This window comes from Scyliorhinus torazame, chromosome 5 (assembly GCF_047496885.1).
Source record: "Scyliorhinus torazame isolate Kashiwa2021f chromosome 5, sScyTor2.1, whole genome shotgun sequence".
Taxonomy (NCBI): domain Eukaryota; kingdom Metazoa; phylum Chordata; class Chondrichthyes; order Carcharhiniformes; family Scyliorhinidae; genus Scyliorhinus; species Scyliorhinus torazame.
Genome location: NC_092711.1, coordinates 186,689,748 through 186,708,863, shown reverse-complemented (window position 1 = coordinate 186,708,863; position 19,116 = coordinate 186,689,748). Strand labels below are relative to the sequence as shown.

The 19,116-nt window shown below is 49.7% G+C and overlaps 1 long non-coding RNA gene across 1 annotated transcript; it reads left to right on the top strand.

Annotated features, from left to right (window-relative positions):
• Nucleotides 1-3: 3 nt before the first annotated feature.
• On the top strand, nt 4-18,484 carry LOC140422729 (uncharacterized). Its single transcript, XR_011947567.1, has 3 exons — nt 4-144; nt 15,106-15,414; nt 18,053-18,484. It is a non-coding gene; the product is annotated as an uncharacterized lncRNA (long non-coding RNA).
• The last annotated feature ends 632 nt before the right edge of the window (nt 18,485-19,116 follow it).

The window sequence follows — 19,116 nt, the reverse complement described above, 5'->3', positions numbered from 1 at the left end:
CTCCCGTCTTAGAAGCAAACAGCAACTTTTCGGTGACAAGTCGACTGACAATCTCCGCTGGAGAATGGTTCAGCAACGATATCTACACATGCCAGGTCACACACGAAGGGGTCACCAAAAGTCGAGACGTTAGCGGAGTTGAGGGTAAGAAACAGACTATTTCAGTGCTCATAGAAGTCAGTGATTTACTGACGGTAATACAAAGCACAGAACAACGCCTGATTTCTTACATTACAATGCAGTCAGTTTCCTTTAAAAATCAGAGCTCCATTCGCATTCAGAGCTAGAAAGAAGAGTCATACGGACACTGAACGTTTGCTCTGTTTCTGTCTCCACAGATGCTGGCAGACCTGCCGTGCATTTTCAAAATTCCTGCTTCTTTTGTGTCTACAATTTATAGCTGAAACTGAGACTTATGATCTCCGGAAGGGTTTGCTCAGGCAGTGGGTAGGGAATCCAGAATTCCCTCCACAAAATCGCCCTTGAAACTTCGGTGCTGCATTTAATCTTGCGTTTAATCACGAATATTAAGGGCGTCGTGTCGGTGGATGTAGTTAAGATAGGGAGGCACGGTGGCATAGTTAAGATGGGGCGGCACGGGGGAACAGTGGTTAGCACTGCTGCCTCTCAGCTTCCGGTTCCCGGATTCAATTGCGGCTTGGGTGACTGTGTGAAGTTTACACTTTCGCCACGTGTCTGTATGGGTTTCCTCCGGCTGCTCCGGTTTCCTCCCACAGTCCAAACACATGCAGGTGAGTTGGATTGGCCATGCTAAAGTGTCCAAAAAGTTTTGATGGGGTTTCTGGGTTACGGGGATAAGGTGGAGGTGTGGACTTAAGTAGGATGCTCTTTCCAAGGGCCGGTGTCGACTCGATGGGACGAATACCCTCCTTCTGCACTGTAAATAGAGATCAGCCAACATTTAATAACATTGAGGACAATGCTCCAGGATCTGTACCTTTCCAATGTCATGATCAGATCTGCTTCTGAAGCCAGAATAATACACGAAGAACAAATTGATGCTACTTGACTAATACTTATGAGCTATGGGCAAATTACATCATACCGATAGTGAAAATTATTCTGCACCACAGCAAATATAATTAAAAAGTATTTTCCTTGTCTTTCTTTAAAAAAAAATATTTTTATTAAGGTATTTGAAAATTTTTATAATAATAACATTAACAATGACATCAACATGGTATAATAAACATCTCCCCCCCCCCACCCCCCGGGTCCCAATCTTCACACACCCCAACCATATAGCAACAATCCGGCCCTCACCCCCCCACCTTGGAATACTGCATCTGCTGACATTTAAATTTTCCCCGAGAAAGTCGACGAACGGCTACAACCTCCGGGTGAACCCAACCATTGACCCTCTTAAGGCGAGATTTATCTTCTCGAGACTGAGAAACCCAGCCATGTCACTAACCCAGGTCTCTGCACTCGGGGTCTTCACGTCCCTCCACATTAACAAGATCCATCACCGGGCTACCAGGGAGGCCAAGGCCAAGACATAGAACATAGAAAAATACAGCACAGAACAGGCCCTTCGGCCCACGATGTTGTGCCGAACCTTCGGCCTTTTTCGCCCCCTGAACTACCGGCTCTTCCGATAATCCAAAGATCACTACGTCCAGACTCGGCACCACCCGTGTTTTTAGTACCATGGACATTGCCATATCAAAACCCTGCCAAAACTCTCTAAGCTTCCGGCATGCCCAAAACATGTCGACATGATTTGCTGGGCTTCCCGCGCACCTCACACACCTGTCCTCTACCCCGAAAAACTTGCTCATCCTAGCCACTGTCATGTGTGCCCGGTGGACTCCCTTAAATTGTATCAGGCTAAGCCTGGCACATGATGAGAAGGTATTAACCCTGCTAAGGGCATCCGCCCACAGACCTGCCTCTATCTCTCCTCCTAGCGTGTCCTCCCACTTGCCCTTAAGCTCCTCCACCGGAGTTTTCTCCGCCTCCGAATGCTCCTGGTAAATATCTGAAACCTTCCCCTCTCCCACGCAGGTACTGGAGACTACTCTGTCCTGTATCCCCCGTGACAGCAGCAGTGGGAAGGCAGGGAACTGCTTTCTCAGGAAGTCTCGCACCTGCAAATACCTAAACCCGTTCCCTGCTGGCAATTCAAATTTATCCTCTAAGGCGTTCAAGCTGGGAAATCTCCCATCTCTAAATAGATCCCCTATCCTTCTGATTCCTGCCCTTTTCCAAATCCGGAACCCACCATCCAGCCTACCCGGTACAAACTGATGATTATTATAAATCGGGGTCCAAACCGATGCGCCCTCCACTCTCTTATATCTCCTCCATTGCCCCCAGAGTCTCAGACCCCCCCACCACCACCGGACTTGTGGAGTATCGGGCTGGCGAGAACGGAAGAGGTGCCGCTTTCAGTGCTCCTAAAGTGGTGTTTTTGCATGATGCAGCCTCCAGCCGCTCCCATGCCGACCCCCGACCCCCCCCCTCACTACCACTGACTGATCATGGACATATTAGCTGCCCATTAGTAATTCCCGTACCAGCCTCCCCGAACAGGCGCCGGAATGTGGCGACTAGGGGCTTTTCACAGTAACTTCATTTGAAGCCTACTTGTGACAATAAGCGATTTTCATTTTCATTTTCATTTTCAATTGCAGAAGTTCGGCAGTGCCAACCCACCCTCCCCCGACTGCGCTCCAGCAACACTTTCTTCACTCGCGGGGTTTTACACGCCCACACAAAGCCCGAAATAACCATATTAACCTGCTTGAAAAAGGCCTTTGGCATGAAGATGGGGAGGCACTGAAAGCCAAAAAGAAATCTGTGGAGGACCGTCATTTTCACGGTCTGTACCCTCGCTGCCAGTGATAGGGGGAGCATGTTCCATCTCTTAAAGTCCCCTTCCATTTGTTCCACCAGGGATAGGTTTAACTTGTACAGTGCCTCCCATTCCCGAGCCACCTGGATTCCTAGATATCGAAAGCTCTTCCCTACCATTCTAAGCGGCAGCTCTTCCAGTCTCTTCTCCTGTCCTCTTGCCTGGATCGCGAACATCTCGCTTTCCCCATGTTCAATTTATGCCCCGAAAAATTGCCAAATTCCCCCAGGATTTGGATTACTTCCCCCATCCCCTCCAACGGGTCTGAAATATACAAGAGCAGGTCATCTGCGTAAAGCGAGACCCTGTGTTTCACCCCCACACCCAACCAGCCCTTTCCAGTTCCCAGCGGTTCTTAACGCCATGGCAAATGGCTCTATGGCCAGAGCAAACAGTAGCGGGGAGAAGAGGCACCGTTGCCTTGTCCTGCAGTATAGTTCAAAATATCCTGACCTCAACCGGTTCGTATGCACACTCACTACTGGTGCCTCATAGAGCAACTGCACCCAGTCAATAAAGCCTTCACCAAACCCAAACCTTCCCAGCCCCTCCCACAGATAATCCCACCCCACCAGATCAAAAGCCTTCTCCGCTTCCATCGCTACCTCCGCCTCCTCTCCTTCTGAGGTCATCATAATAACATTCAAAAGCCTTCGAACATTGGCCTTGAGTTGCCTACCCTTTACAAGTCCCGTCTGGTCTTCCCCTAGCACCCTTGGGACACAGTCCTCTATCCTCGTGGCCGGTATCTTAGCCAGCAGTTTGGCCTCCACATTCAATAGAGAAATTGGCCTGTATGACCCACATACCTCCAGATACTTCTCCCGTTTCAGGATCAATGAAATCGAGGCCTGCGACATTGTTGGGGGGGGGGGGGGGGGGGGAGGGGCGGGGGCGGGGTGGGAGGGGTGGGGGGACGACGACTCCTTTCTCTCTTGCTTCATGAAATGTCCTTACCAGCAGTGGGCTCAATGTCTCTGAAAACGTCTTATAGAATTCCACCGGGTAGTCATCAGGCCCTGGTGCGATGCCCTCCTGGATGTCCTACAGCCCCTTGATTAAATCCTCAACCTCAATTGGGGCTCTGAGCCCTTCCACCAGATCATCATCTACCCTCAGAAACCTCAACTGATCCAAAACCTGCCTCATCCCCTCCACCCAAGCCAGGGGTTCCGACTCATATAATTTACTATAGCAGTCCTTAAACACCTCGTTCACCCCCGCTGGGTCCAGGACAGTATTGCCGCCTCTACTCTTTACTTCACCTATCTTCCTGGTCGCCTCCCTTTTCCTGAGCCGGTGCGCCAACATTCTGCTTGCCTTTTCCCTGTACTCATAAATCGCCGCCTTGCCTTCCTCAACTGTTCCACCGCTTTCCCTGTGGTCAACAGCCCAAACTCCGCCTGTAACCTCCGCTGCTCCCTCAGTAGCCCCGCGTCTGGGGCTTCCGAGTATCTCCTGTCCACCTGGAGTATCTCCTCCACTAACCTGTCCCTCACAGCCCGTTCCACCTTTTCTCTGTGGGCCCGTATCGAGATTAATTCCCCTCTGACCACTGCCTTCAAAGCTTCCCAAACTGCCACTGCAGAGACCTCCCCCGTATCATTGGTTTCCAGGTAGTTCTGGTTGGGGCTTGTTAACCCGCCCACAGATTGCTTCGTCCGCTGGCAACATCACACCCAGTCTCCACAGCGGGCGTTGCCCTCTCTCCGCACCAACCCGTAGATCCACCCAATGCGGGGCATGATACGACACTGCAATTGCCGAGTACTCAGTATCCATCACCTCCGGTATTCGCGCCCTGCCCAGAACAAAAAAGTCAATGCGAGAGTATACCTTTGGACATGTGAGAAAAAGGAGAACTCCTTCGCCCTTGGCTGTGCAAACCTCCATGGGTCTACTCCCCCTCCCCACCCCCCCCCCCCATCTGTTCCATACAACTTTTCAATTCCTTTGCCGTGGCCGGCCTCCTCCCTGTCCTGGATTTTGACCGGTCCATTTCTGCATCAATGACTGTGTTAAAATCTCCTCCCATGATCAGGTTATGTGACTCTAAGTCTGGGATCTTACCTAACACCCGCCTCATAAATTCCACATCGTCCCAATTCAGAGCATATGTTCACGAGTATGACACCCCCCCCCCTCCAACTTCCCATTCACCATTATGTACCTACCCACCTTGTCTGACACGATTCTCCCTGCCTCGAATGCCACTCGGTTTTTTGATCAATATCGCTACACCCCTGGTCTTTGAGTCCAGCCCTGATTGGAACACTTGGCTAAAGCACCCCTTTCTCAGTATCGTCTTGTCTGTAACCTTTAGGTGTGTTACTTGTAGCATTGCCACGTCCGCCTTCAGCCCCCTGAATGCGCAAATACGCGAGCCCACTTGACCGGCCCATTCAGCCCTCTGATGTTCCATGTTATCAGTCTGGTCGGGGGACCCCTTGCCGACTAGCCATCACCCTTTTTTAGGCCAGCCTCTAGCTCGCCCCCTCCGCCTCCTCGAGCTCCTCCCTCAGGCATTCGCCGTTCCTGACCTCCCATTTGTCCCCTAGTAACAGTTCCTCCCCTGTCAGCAAAGCAGCTCCCCTCCCTCCCTCCTAGCAACAACACTAGAAACCCAACCCCCCAAGTCAAGCTCCAGCTTAACACCTGCTCACCCCCCACTGCACCTCCGAGAGTCAGCTGACTCATGCTGACTTGATAGCACCCGCCCCTGGCAGCAAAACGTCTGTCTCCCCATTGTTCTCTCCCTTCTCCGCCCACTTGGACAAACATATTAAAAGCATCACATTCCGCAGTAAACAAACATCAGAAAAAAACAGTGAAGAAACAGACACTTTAGAAAAGAAAAAAACAGACAAAAACAGAACCAACCCCAAAGACAATACCCTCTCTAACAAGCTCCCTGCAAGACAAAGTTACCTTTAGCCATCCAAACAGCGCCATATTACACATAGCACTACTTATACTTATACAGCCCAGCACAACAAATCGCCACCACAGTACTCCCCAAGGCTTCAATGTCTTTTAATTCGCCTCCAGACACTTTTCTTTAATAGAAGTCCATACTTCGTCTGGTGTTTCGAAGTAGAAATCCCGTTCCTCGTGTGTGAGCCACAGACTGGCTGGGTACAGCATACCAAACTTCACCCCTTTCTTAAAGAGGGACGTTTTTGCCCGATTAAACCCAGCTCGCCTCTTGGCCAAATCCACGCCCAGGTCCTGATAAATGCGCAGCTCACAATTCTCCCACTTGCTGCTCCGTTCTTTCTAGGCCCACCGCAGAATGTGTTCCTTGTCCAGGAAGCGGTGAAAGCGTACCACTATCGCCCTCGGCGTTTCGTTCACTCGGGGCTTCTTCGCGAGGGCTTTGTGTGCTCTGTCCACTTCCAGGGGCCGAGGGAACACCTCAGCCACCATCAACTTCTCCAACATATCCGTCACATAAGCCCTCGCATCCGATCCCACACTGGGTTAAGCACGAGGGTAGCCAGGAAAGGGTTGGCCAACTGAAGGATAGGCAAGGGAATTTTTGTGTGGAGTCAGAGAAAATAGGCGAGGTACTAAATGAATACTTTGCATCAGTATTCACCAAAGAGAAGGAATTGGTGGATGTTGAGTCTGGAGAAGGGTGTGCAGATAGCCTGGGTCACGTTGAGATCCAAAAAGACGAGGTGTTGGGCGTCTTGAAAAATATTAAGATATATAAGTCCCCAGGGCCGGATGGGATCTACCCCAGAATACTGAAGGAGACTAGAGAGGAAATTGCTGAGGCCTTGACAGAAATCTTTGGATCCTCACTGTCGAAAGGTGATGTCCCGGAGGACTGGAGAATAGCCAATGTTGTTCCTTTGTTGAAGAAGGGTGGCAAGGATAATCTACAGGCCTGTGAGCCTTACGTCAGTGGTAGAGAAATTACTGGAGAGAATTCCTCGAGATAGGATCTACTCTCATTTGGAAGCAATTGGACGTATTAGCGAGAGGCTGCATGGTTTTGTGAAGGGGAGGTCGTGTCTCACTAACTTGATAGAGCTTTTCGAAGAGGTCACAAAGATGGTTGATGCAGGTGGGGCAGTGGATGTTGTCTATATGGACTTAAGTAAGGCCTTTGACAAGGTCACTCATGGCAGACTGGTACAAAAGGTGAAGTCACACGGGATCAGGGGTGAGCTGGCAAGATGGATACAGAACTGGCTAGGTCATAGAAGACAGAGAGTAGCAATGGAAGGGTGCTTTCCTGATTGGAGGGCTGTGACTAGTGGTGTTCTGCAGGGATCAGTGCTGGGACCTTTGCTGTTCGTAGTATATATAAATGATTTCGAGGAAAATGTAACTGGTCTGATTAGTACGTTTGCAGACAACACAAAGGTTGGTGGAATGCGAATAGCGATGAGGACTGCCAGAGGATACAGCAGTGTTTAGATCGTTTGGAGTCTTGGGCGGAGAGATGGCAGATGGAGTTTAATCCAGACAAATGTGAGGTAATGCATTTTGGAAGGTCTAATGCAGGTAGGGAATATACAGTGAATGGTAGAACCCTCAAGAGTATTGACAGTCAGAGAGATCTAGGTGTACAGGTCCACAGGTCACTGAAAGGGGCAACACAGGTGGAGAAGGTAGTCAAGAAGGCATACGGCATGTTTGCCTTCATTGGCCGGGGCATTGAGTATAATAATTGGCAAGTCATGTTGCAGCTGCTTAGAACCTTAGTTAGGCCACACTTGGAGTATAGTATTCAATTCTGGTCGCCACACTACCAGAAGGATGTGGAGGCTTTAGAGAGGGTGCAGAAGAGATTTATCAGGATGTTGCCTGCTTATAGAGGGCATTAGCTATGAGGAGCGGATGAATAAACTCGGTTTGTTCTCACTGGAACGACGGAGGTTGAGGGGCGACCTGATAGTGGTCTACAAAAGTATGAGGGGCATAGACAGAATGGATAGTCAGAGGCTTTTTCAAAGGGTAGAGGGGTCAATTACTAGGGGGCATAGGTTTAAGGTGCGATGGGCAAGGTTTAGAGGAGGTGTACGAGGCAGGTTTTCTACACAGAGGGTAGTGGGTGCCTGGAACTCACTGCTTGAGGATGTGGTGGAAGCAGGGACGATAGTGACATTTAATGGGCATCTTGACAAATGCATGAATAGAATGGGAATGGAGGGATACGGACCCAGGAAGTGCAGAAGATTTTATTTTAGATGGGCAGCATGGTCGGCACAGGTGTGACGGGCCGAAGGGCCTGTTCCTGTGCTGTACCTTTCTTTGTTCTTTGTTCATTGTCCTTTTGCCCTCAAGGAGACCGACGATTCTCAGGTTCTGCCTCCTGAACCTGTTCTCCAAGTCGTCCAGCTTCTCCTGCATTCTTTTCTGGCGGCGTTCGTCATCTCCACCGTGGTCTCCAGCACGGTTATGTACCCCTCGTGCTCGGACACCTTTTTCTCCACCTCCTGGATCGCTCTCCTGTGGGTCTCTTGATTCTGCACAACTTGATCAATCAAAGGCCTTAATCGGGTCCAGCGTGTCCTTCTTCAGCTTGGCGACGCAATCTTCAAAAAACTCCACCAGCTGCCCCATCGGCCACTGTGCCGTCTCCCCGCGGCTGTTGCTCTCCACCATGCTTTCATGCGTTGCCGGCTCTGCTCGCATCTTCCTTATAGGACATTGTCTTCTCGCATGTCCACTTCTAGTCCAATTCTCCATACACCGGAGGGGGATTTCTCCTCACTGTCTCACTCTTCACCGATTTATCCCATAAAATCTGGGAAAAACCGGGGGGAAAAAGGTCCAAAACTCCGTCACAGGCGGAGCTATCAAATGTGCGACCTACTCCACCATGGCCGCCACCGGAAGTTCCTTGTAATTCACCCCTCTATTGACAGGCGGGTGTCTTCAAAAAGTTTAAACAATAAATAAACTATTAAACAACTATGAAGCAAAATTTTGCTCATTGGAATTATAAACAGAAAATGCTAGAAGCTCTCAGCAGCTCTCAGATTATGTGGTGAGATATAGCCAGTTAACATTTCGAGTTCATATGACTTGTCTTCAAAAACTTCATTTTGATTTATTTGGTGTCAGAAATTCGGGATTTTGATTTGAAATTCAGTTTGAGACAGCATAATTTTCAGGTCCGAATCATAACTTTGGAACCGGAAATATGATTTAAAAAAAAAAATGTTTATTCAAGGTTTTCAATACATTTTTGCAAAACAGTCCAAAAAGGAAAGAAAATATACATAAGAAAAATAAAAAAGGGAGGGTCTTACTCCATCCCCTCCAAAAACTTAAACCACTAAACATTAAACTATCTAACAAACTAAGAACAAAAATGGGGCAAACGCCCCTACAATAATAAAAACAAGCCAAAAACCCCTCCACCCCCCCCCCCCCCCCCCCATGGGTTGCTGCTACTCTTGACCTCCACCTAATGTTCTGCGAGAAAGTCTAAGAAAGGTTGCCACCGCCTGGAGTACCCCTGCACAGACCCTCGCAAGGCAAACATTATCCTCTCCAACTTGATAAACCCTGCCATGTCATTAATCCAAGCCTCCACGCTTGGGGGTTTCGCATCCCTCCACATTAGTAGGATCCTCCTCCGGGCTACCAAGGACGGAAATGCCAGAACTCCGACCTCTTTCGGCTCCTGTACTCCCGGCTCATCTGATACCCCGAATATTGCTATCCCCCAGCTCGGTTTTACTCGAGTGTCTAAGACTTTGGACATAGCCTTTGCGAAGCCCCTCCAGTACCCCTCTAGTGCTGGGCACGCCCAGAACATATGGGCGTGATTTGCTGGGCTCCCCGAGCACCGCACGCATCTGTCCTCCACCCCCAAAAACTTTGCACATCCTCGCCCCTGCCGTATGTGCCCTGTGAACCACTTTGAACTGGATCAGGCTAAGTCTGGTGCAAGACGAGGAGGAGTTAACCTTGCCCAGGGCCTCCGCCCACAAGCCCTCATCCAGTTCCTCGCCCAGCTCCTCCTCCCAATTGCCCTTCAGCAACTCTACCGAGGAGGGTACGCAGAGGTAGTGGGTGCCTGGAACTCACGACCGGAGGAGGTAGTGGAAGCAGGGACGATAGGGACATTTAAGGGGCATCTTGACAAATATATGAATAGGATGGGAATAGAAGGATACGGACCCAGGAAGTGTAGAAGATTGTAGTTTAGTCGGGCAGTATGGTCGGCACGGGCTTGGAGGGCCGAAGGGCCTGTTCCTGTGCTGTACATTTCTTTGTTCTTTGTTCTTTGTTCTTTGAGGCTCCCTCCCCCTCCTGCAACGCCTGATAGATCGCCGTGACCTTGCCCTCTCCCACCCATACACCCGAGGTCACCCTGTCCTGAATCCTCCTTGTGGGAAGCAACGGAAATTCCCTTACCCGCCTTCTCACAATTGCCCTCACCTGCATGTACCTAAAAGTGTTTCCGGGGGTAACCCAAATGTCTCCTCCAATGCCCCAAGGCTAGCAAAAGCCCCCTAAATAAATAGGTCCCCCATCCTTTTAATCCCGGCCCGATACCAGCTTGGGAATCCGCAAAGTATCCTGCCTGGTGGAAACCTATGATAATTCCACATTGGCGACAAAATTGAGGCCCCCAACTCACCCCTGTGCTGTCTCCATTCCCCCCAGATCCTCAGTGTCGCCGCCACCACCGGGCTCCTGGTGTACCGCGCTGGCGGTAGCGGCAAAGGTGCAGTCACCAGCGCTCCCAAGCTAGTGTCCACGCATGACGCCACCTCTAATCATTTCCATGTCACGCCCTCTCCCTCCATCACCCATTTCCGAATCATTGCCACATTGGCTGCCCAATAATAACTACTCAGGTTCGGTAGTGCCTGCCCACCCCTGGCCCGACTATGCTCCAGAAACAGCCTCTTGACCCTCGGGGTCTTATTTGCCCATGCAAATCCCATAATGCTCCTGCTTACTCGCTGAAAAAAGTCCCTGGGGATGAGGATGGGCAGGCACTGGAACACAAACAGGAACCTAGGGAGGACTGTCATCTTAACAGACTGCACCCTGCCCGCCAGGGAGAGTGGCAACACCTCCCATCTCCTAAATTCTTCCTCCAACTGGTCTACCAACTACGCCAAATTAAGCTTATGCAGGGCCTCCCAACTCCTGGCCACCTCAATGTCCAAATATCGGAAATTCCTCTCCATCCTCTTAAGCGGCAGCTCCTCCAGCCACCTGTCCTCGCCCCTCGCATGCACCACAAGGAGCTCACTCTTCCCCACGTGAAGATTGTAGCCTGAGAAGTCCCCAAACTCCCGAAGGATCACCATGACCTCCACCATCCCCTCCACTGGATCTGCGATGCGCAAAAACAGGTCATCAGCGTACAACAAGACCCGATGTTCCACCCCTCCCCGGACCAACACCCTCCAGTTTCTCGATTCCCTCAACGCCATGGCCAGTGGCTCAATTGCCAAAGCACACAACAGAGGGGATAGGGGGCAGCTCTGTATCGTCCCACGGTACAACCTAAAATATTCTGATCTCTGCCGGTTCGTAGATATGTTCGCCACCAGGGCCTGGTATAACAATTTGACCCACCCTATGAACACCTCTCCGAACCCAAACCTGCGAAGCACTTCCCACAGGTACTCCCACTCCACCCGATCAAAGGCCTTCTCTGTGTGCATTGCCTCCACCACTTCTGCCTCCCCACCCTCCGAGGGCGTCATAATCACATTCAGGAGCCTCCGCACGTTTGCATTTAACTGCCTGCCCTTCATGACCCTGTCTGGTCCTCGTGTGTCACTCCCGGGACACAGTCCTCCATCCTTGTGGCTAGGACCTTTGCCAGCAACTTGGCATCTACATTAAGGAGCGAGATCGGCCTATACGAGCCACACTGCAGCGGGGCCTTGTCCCGCTTAAGGATCAGCGAGATCAGCGCCCGAGACATTGTCGGGGGGGGGGGGGGGGGGAGAATCCCTTCCTCCCTCGCCTCGTTGAAGGTTCTCACCCGCAGCGGACCCATCAGATCCACAAACGTCCTGTAAAATTCGACCGGGAACCTATCAGGCACCGGGGCCATGCCCGCCTTCATGCTCCACAACCCCGTAAGACGCTCCTCTATCCCAATCGGGGCCCCCAGGCCTGCCACTTGCCCCTCCTCCACTCTCGGGAACCTCAATTGGTCCAGGAACCGCCGCATCCCCTCCCCCCCCTTCCGGGGGTTCTGACTTATACAGGTTCCCATAGAAATCCCTAATACCTCATTTATTTTATCCAAATTCCGCACCGTGTTCCCCCCTCTGTCCCTGATTCCTCCAATTTCCCTCGCCGCCTCCCTCTTGCGTAGCTGATGCGCCAGCATCTGGCTCGCCTTCTCCCCAATTTCGTAGACTGCCCCCTGCACCTTCCTCCACTGGGTCTCAGCTTTCCCCATGGTCAACAAATCAAATTCCGTTTGGAGGCTCCGTTGCTTCTTCAGCAGCCCCTCTTTAGGTGAATCCGCATACCTCCTATTCACCCTTAATATCTCCATGGCCAACCTCTCCCTCTCCGTCCTCTCTCTCTTCTCCCTGTGAGCCCTAATTGAGATTATCTCTACCCTAACCACCGCTTTCAGAGCCTCCCATACCGCACCAACTGGTACTCCCCATTATCATTGTCCTCTATGTGGCTCGGAATACACCCGTGGACCCACCTACAAACCTCCTCATCTGCCAACAGTCCCATGTCCAAGCGCCACAGCGGGCGCTGGTCCCTTTCCTTCCCCAACTCCAACTCCACCCAGTGAAGGGCGTGGTCCAAAATCGCTATGGCCCAATATTCCGTTTCCTCCACTCTTGGAATCAGTGTCCTGCTCACCACAAATAAGTCTATCCGTGAATAGGCCTTATGCACGTGGGAGAAAAAAGAGAACTCTGGCCGCTGGCCTAGCAAACCTCCATGAATCTACTCCCCCCATCTGATCCATAAACCCCCTGAGAACCTTGGCCGCAGCTGGCCTCTTGCCCGACCTCGACCTGGATCGGTCCAGTGTTGGGTCCAGTAGCGTACTAAAGTTTCCCCCCCCCCCCACCCCATTATCAGGCTCCCTGCTTCCAGTTCCTGCACTAAGAAGGGGGCCACGCTTCTTAGCGCAGGAAAAAAGCCACTGATTTTCTACCCGGGCATGCCCCGTCCCCAGTGGCGCAGCTCCTTTCTCCTGCCACCTCTCACCAATTCCCAACGACCCAGGGCCTCGTGCCCCCCTCCCCCCCCCCCCCTTCGAACGTGAGGAGCGGCCCCTCCAAAAAAATCCCATGCCCATTAAAACACACATATCACATCCAATCATCCCTTCCCACTCCCCAGCATTCCCAAAACCCACAGAAAACCATTAGTTCGAGCAAAATTCTTCGTTCTGAATAAAGGTCCACACCTCCTCTGGTGTATCGAAATAATAGTGGCGGTCCTGAAAAGTGACCCACAATCGCGCCGGCTGCAACAGCCCGAACTTCACCCCCTTTCGGTGGAGAAGCGCCTTGGCCCGGTTGAATCCTGTCCTCTTCTTGGCCAGCTCTGCACTCCAGTCTTAGTCGATGCGGTTCTCCATATTCTCCCACCTGCTGCTCCGTTCTTTCTTCGCCCATCTCAGGACGCACTCTCTGTCCGTGAAGCGGTGAAACCTCACCAATACGGCCCTTGGCGGCTCATTTGCCTTAGGCCTCCTTGGCAGGACTCTGTGAGCCCCTTGCAGCTCCTGGGGCCTCGGGAAGGCCCCCACACCCATTATGGTATTCAGCATCGTGGCTACACATGCCCCGATGTCGGACCCCTCCACACCTTCAGGGAGACCCAGAATCTGGAGATTCTTCCTCCTCGACCTGTTCTCCAGGTCTCCTGCTACTTATAATGCAGCACCTCTTGCGCCTCCACTTTCACCGCCAGGCCCAGGGTCTCGTCCTCGTTTTCAGAGGCTTTCTGCTGCACCTCTCTAATCGCCATCCCTTGAGCCTTCTGGGTCTGCACCAGGCTCTCAATCGACGACGCTTTGATTGGGGCCAGCATCTCTGCTTTCAGCTCCACAAAGCAGCTTTTCCGGAACTCCTGCTGCTCCCGCGACCATTGCGCCCACGCTGCCTGGTCTCCGCCCGCCGCCATCTTACCTTTTCGCGCCCGTTCTCCTCTATTCTCCAAGATCACTTTTTTAACCGCTCCACTCCTGGTCCACTCCATGCAATGTTGGGGGAACCATACTGCTGCCTTCCCACACCGGGAATCGTCGTCCATGTGCCGCTGGGGCTCCTCAAGAGGGCCCAAAAGTCCGTTCACGGCGAGAACTGCCGAACGTGCGACCTACCCAGGCATAGCCGCAACCGGAAGCTCTGGAAATATGATTTCAGACGAGATATGATATTAGGCGCAATGACTGTTGGTTGGGCATAAATTAATCAGAGATTCCGAGGGCAATATTTACTCAGTTTGCACCTCAATCATGCCACAATTACATGATTTAGACGTGATGTGGAGATGCCGACGTTGGACTGGGGTGGTCACAATAAGAAATGCCCACCCCAGTCCAGCAGCACATAGGTTCACAGCGCCAGGGTGCCAGGTTCAATTCCCCGCAGGGTCACTGTCTGTGCAGAGTCTGCACGTTCTCCCCATGGCTGCGTGGGTTTCCTCCCGGTGCTCCGGTTTCCTCCCACAGTCCAAAGATGTGCATGTTAGGCGGTTTGGCCATGGTAAATTGCCCTTAGTGTCCAAAAAGGGTTAGGAGGGGTTATTGAGTTACGGGCATAAGGTGGAAGTGAGGGCTTAAGTGCATCGGTGCAGGCTCGATGGGCCGAATGGGCTCCTTCTGCACTGTCTGTTCTCTGTTCTAAGTCTTGCAACACCAGGTTAAAGTCCAACAGGTTTAGTTAGAATCACTAGCTTTCGAAGCGTAGCTCCTTTATCAGGTGATGAAGGAGCCCGATGAAGGAGTTACGGTACGAAAGCTAGTGATTCCAAATACACCTGTCAGACTTTAACCTGATGAATTATACGGCAGGTGCTTATTCTGCAACAGTTGTATTTTGCTGCCAGTACACAATTTCTATTTTAGGGTTACATTGGAGCTTTTCTAAACCATTATCGTTCCAAAAAAATATGTTTGTTGATAAATAGTCAGAAAAAGATAGCTCGAAGACGATTTATTTCCATCTAGAAAGTGAAGGCGAAATGCTGCTTTCCTGATTACGAAGATTGACCTGTGTTTTCTTTGCGTTTCTCTTTCACAGGTCCTTCCCCATGCGGTAATCCCACAATTACTCTTCTGCCGCCGCCAATAGAACAGGTCTTATTGGGGGCGACGGTGACCTTAACCTGCATCGTTTCTGATGCACTTCATAGAGTGAACGTGTCGTGGACCCAAGAACATAATGCTTTGAATTCAAAGATTGCTGTCCAAACTGGTGAGGCCTCTGACAGCGTGATCAGTAAGTTAACCATTTCAACGCAAGCATGGCTGAGTGGGTCAGAGTTCTCCTGCCTGGTGACCCATGAGAATCTGCCGACTCCTTTAAAGAAATCCATCTACAAGGTAGAAGGTGAGCAATGAGATTCAAGCAATACGGTGATTACGGCGTTTGTGTAGGGTCCGATGTTAGCATTCAGTGCATTAATTGTTTACTCTGTTTGGTAGTTCCATCAACTGGAAACACAGAAAATAGATACAGCAGTAGGGCATTCCGCCCGTCGAGCCTGCATCACCATGACCGCATGGTAACACAGTGGTTATCACTGTTGCTTCACAGCATCAGGGACCCGGGTTCGATTCCCGGCTTGTGTCACTATCTGTGCGGAGTCTGCAAGTTTTCCCCGTGTCTGTGTGAGTTTCCTCCGGGTGCCCCGGTTTCCTCCCACAGTCCAAAAATGTGCGGGTTAGGTGGATTGACTATGCTAAATTGTCCCGTGGTGTTACTGGGTTATGGTGGTCGGGTGGAGACGTGGGCTTAAGTAGGGTGCTCTTTTAAGGGCCGGTGCAGACACGATGGACCGAATGGCCTCCTTCTGCACGGTAAATTCTGTGAAACCATTCAATGTGATCAGGCTGTTTATTTTTCTCAATACCATACTCCTGCTCTCTCCGTGTACCCGTTACCCTTTAGAGTCTATTAATCAATCTACTTCCTTCTTAAAATATTCACCGTCTTGGCCTCCACAGTCTTCTGTGGTAGAGAATTCCACCGGCAGCACACTGCGTGAAAATAAATAATCCTGATGTCAGTCCTGATGTCTTACATCCTAAACTGAGAACGTGGCCCACTTTTTCTTGGTCCCCCGGTCAGGTAAAACAATATTCCTCTATCCAGCCTGCCAGCTCTGTCAGAATTTAAATGCTTCAATTAAATCCCCTCACATTCTTCTGAACTCCAATCAATACAGTCCGCATCGACCCAATCGCTCCTCATACGGAAATCCTGCCATCCTACTAGTTAAGGGGAATAAAATTGCAAATAATGCTCCAGTGACATTCATGTTCCTGGAGTCACGTCATCATGCAGCGAAGGTCAACATACAATTTTCCTTCTCAATGCTCGTTGTACATACATGCTTGCTTTAAGTTATGACAGCAAGGTCCCTTTTACATCAACATTTGGCAATTTGTCAAAATGTAAAAAATAATCTGCTTATCTCTTTTTGCCACCGACGTGGACAATTTCACACTTAGCCACGCTATACTATATCTGCCAGGCATTTGCCAACTCCCGTGACTTGTCTAAATCACTTGAAGTCTCTTAAGTTCCTGTTTATCATTCTTCCCCACCAAGTTTCGTGCCTTATGCAAAGTAGGGAATAATATTGCTCCGCACATCCATATCATTGATGTCTATTGTGAATAGCTGTGGCCCGAGCATTGATCCCCGCAGGACACCCATTGTCACCGACTGTCGCTCTAAAAAAGACCCGTTTGTTCCTATTCTCTGGTTCCGGTCTGCCATTGAATTCTCAATCCATCAATATACCACCTCCAATCCCGTATGATTTTATTTTGCACACTAGCATATAACGTGGGACTTTATCAAACGCTTCCTGAAAATCCAAATACACCACATACACCCGTTCTGTCTCACCCATCCTGTGAGTTACATTCTCCAAAAAAGAAAGCAGCTTTTGTCAAAACTGATTTTTCTTTCATGAAGGCATATTCACTTTGTCTGATCCAGTTCATATTTTTGATGTGTTCTGTTATCATCTCCTCAGAATATAATCGAGCATTTCCCCCACTACTGGTGTCCGGCTAACCGTTCTGTAATTCCCCACGTTCCCCTTCCCTCAGAGTTTTTAAAATTGTGGGTTACTTTCCCACCTTCCAATTTTTAGGGACTTTTCCAGAATCTATGGAATTGTGTAAGATGTTAACTAACGCATTCCTTATGGTCCTTTATTGCCCTGGGGTGTAGATTTTCAAGCTGCGGCGATTGATAGGTTTTCAGCCCCATAAATGTTTCCAGCACTTTTTAAATTCATACTAATCTCATTTTATTTCTCCATCTCACAAGACCCCTGATTCCTTAGCATTCCTCGAAATATATTTGTGTTTTCCTCCGTGAAGAAAAAACGAAAGTAACTGTTTAATTGCTCTGCTATGTCCTCATTCTCTGTGAATTATCCCGTTTCAGATTGCAGAGACCTCCGTTGTCTTCACTAATCTTTTAAAACGAAATTAATATTAGAAAATTTTACAGTCCGCTTTAATATGACTTGCAAGTTTACTTTCATACTCTATTAACCCTCCCCTTAATAAATATCTTGGGTCCTCCTTTGCGGAACTCTGAACTTCACTCAATCCCCAGGGTTGCTCCATTTTCGAGGAACATCTATGACTCCACCTATGACCACCTGATAAGTGGCTGAACTAACTTGAATTGAAGGTAATGCTGCTGCGCTCAAATTGCATAAGGTGGGAAGAGTCTGATTTGTACCTTGCAAAACAACACAGACCAGTTGGGCTGAACATCCTGTTTCTGTGCTGTACACTCTCTGCAACTTTCCAGCCCAACTCTATCAGTTCTCAGAGAAAATAATTGTGTCCACCGCTGCTTCGAGTGGGGAAAACAATTGATACCAAATTGAAAAATGGAAACCGATAGAATTGAACACAGCTCACATTTCTCGCAGCTCTAAATAGCTCTATTCATATGATTCGTTAGTTTATTAACATGTATTGTAAATTTTCTGCAGTTAAAGATCTGCGGGAACCATCCGTGTCTGTCCTCCTGCCCTCGGCAGTAGAAGTATCCGCTCAGAAATTCATCTCCCTCAGCTGCTTAGTGAGAGGATTCTCCCCCCCGAGAGATCTTCGTCAAGTGGACCGTGAATGACAAGCCAGTGAATCCCTGGAACTACAAGAACACCGAGGTGGTGGCAGAGAACGGAAATAGCTCCTTCTTTGTATACAGCCTGTTATCCATTGCAGCGGAGGAGTGGGCCAGCGGTGCGTCCTACTCCTGTGTGGTGGGACATGAAGCGATCCCCTTGAAGACCATCAACAGAACGGTTGATAAATCCAGCGGTAAACCGAGTTTTGTGAACATTTCACTTGCATTGATGGACACCATTAATTCATGTCAATGAGATTTATCAGTTATATTTCCAATTTCAATAAAAATAATAAAGGCCTCTTCCAGCAATAGTCTTTTAAACATACAATCACCTCATGAATGTTTTCCACTTTAGCAATATTAGATCTTTTCAAGTGAAGTCGGATAGATACAGATCTCGAACCCAAGCCTTGTACAACCAAAACTCCCAGATCAGATATATCCTCCGTTAGAGACAGAGTGTAGTTCATTCACTAATGTATTATGCAAACCCGCTTTTCGAACTTTCCTCCCGCTGAGGATAATTCTTACAATTTTCCGTTTCTGGCAAGCAAGCACAGCGCATTTATATCTCGGTGTTCTTGCTTGTCCTTTCATTCTTAATATTGTCGTTAGATTTAAGTCAATCAATCACAGCCACTGGGAGTTGAAGTGTGGCTCACACAATAATCTCCACCAGGGAGAACATAAAGAAATTGTTAACTCGCCGTACACCTACTCCCCCACCAGATAGGAGCAGCTCTTCGTTAATTCACTGTACTCCCACTTCCCAACAAAGATAGGAGGAAGGGATTAATTAATCCACTCTACCGCCAGTTAAAGAAAATTGAGAGGGAAGGGACAATGGTTAAGCTACAGTACCTCCGCTCCCACAACAAAGGGAGGGATCAGGGCATTAGTTGCCCCACTGCACCTCCACTTCCT